Source organism: Budorcas taxicolor, chromosome 4 (assembly GCF_023091745.1).
Source record: "Budorcas taxicolor isolate Tak-1 chromosome 4, Takin1.1, whole genome shotgun sequence".
Classification (NCBI taxonomy): Eukaryota; Metazoa; Chordata; class Mammalia; order Artiodactyla; family Bovidae; genus Budorcas; species Budorcas taxicolor.
The window spans coordinates 63,316,282-63,318,034 of NC_068913.1; positions in this window are offsets into that span (position 1 = coordinate 63,316,282).

Here is a 1,753-nt window from a genome sequence, read left to right on the forward strand (position 1 = left end):
AGGCAATAGTGATAAAAAATTTAAGGCATAATATCTAGCCTCAGGGAGCTCACAGATTTATCAAGGGATAATTATCGCATGGTAAGTGCAACAAATATCACATGGAAGCACAGACAAACCATCTAAAGATGGGACAGGGAAAGTTTGAAAGTGAGGGCTCAGGGTTTATCTTGAAGGGATTCAAAGAGGTCACTAAAGAGATCACTATATAAATGCATCGAGCATACCCCACTCGATTAATTTGCTGTCCTCATTCTGGAGAGACCTTAGTTACAAATTCTTGCAACAGAGCTGAGCATTTTGTACTGGGCAACATTAAAGTTGTGAAACATAAATTCTTTCAGGGAGATAAAATCCTGCATTCTTTAAGAATGAGCATTACAAAGACTATACTCAAGAAACTGTCTTATTACTCTCAAAAACCTGGAATTTAACAAATTGTCTTAGTCAAAGATAGTTTGCTCTTTCAAAGACTCAGCCTTGTTTACAAACCCCAGGGAGTCATGACACAAAGAAAGAAACTAAGAAGGAGAAAAAAAAAGTGAACGCAGACAAGATTTTTCTCAAGAACTTTGACCTTTTCTATTGACCAATTATGAAACTATTTAAAAACTGTTATGCATGTTTTTGGAAACATTTTTCAAGATAAGACAAAAAGTACAAAACCTCTGCAATGTGAAATACTTTGAATGAATGAATGAAGTGGGTTTCCAGCACACAGTCATTGAAGTACTTGACCTAGCTGTCATTCCCTTTCCTTATCCATGTCAGTTAAATCAGATATCCTGCTGATCCCAGATCTGGCCTCAGAATCTTAACACAACTACTTGGGATACCACTACCAAAACAGAGAAATTGCTGTAGTTACTGGAAGTGAAATGGGAGGGATGGTAGAGAGGGTGATGAAAAAGGATGAGGTTGTCCTTAAGAACGGCACAGTGAGAAACAGGCCTTAATAAGGGGGAAGTGGACATGCATGCCTGGTAGTGAGAGGTCCATCTTACCTTCTGGGGCATAGCTGGGCCCCTCTGAACTTACAGTCTCATCTGGGCCTGAGGAAAGGCAGTGAATTGGTTTTAATGAACATATAAGCTGCAGGAAATGTGAGAAAAAGTTGGGAAAAGCTGAGCAAAGGAAGAATCATGTCAAATTACTGTCTGCCTCTTGCCCTCAGCCCACTTTAATACAGCAGATCATGATTCTTCCTCACTTTCCCCCCCTTTTCTTTGGCTGAGAAATAAACTGGCTGGGTTGTAGAAGGGCCTACTTCTCTTACTCTGTTTTGTTTTACATTATTTGTGAGTTTGTCTTATTTTCTTCTAAGTTGTAAACTCCTTGAGGCAAGTACATCTTACCATTCCTGTGTCCTTTATAATGGTGAATAACACAAATATTATGGTCACTAATCTAGAGCCAGACATCTTGGAATGTGAAGTCAAGTGGGCCTTAGAAAGCATCACTACAAACAAAGCTAGTGGAAGTGATGAAATTCCAGTTGAGCTGTTTCAAATCCTGAAAGATGAAGCTGTGAAAGTGCTGCACTCAATATGCCAACAAATTTGGAAAACTCAGCAGTGGCCACAGGACTGGAAAAGGTCAGTTTTCATTCCAATCCCAAAGAAAGGCAATGCCAAAGAATGCTCAAACTACCGCACAACTGCACTCATCTCACATGCTAGTAAAGTAATGCTCAAAATTCTTCAAGCCAGGCTTCAGCAATACGTGAACCGTGAACTCCCTGATGTTCAAGCTG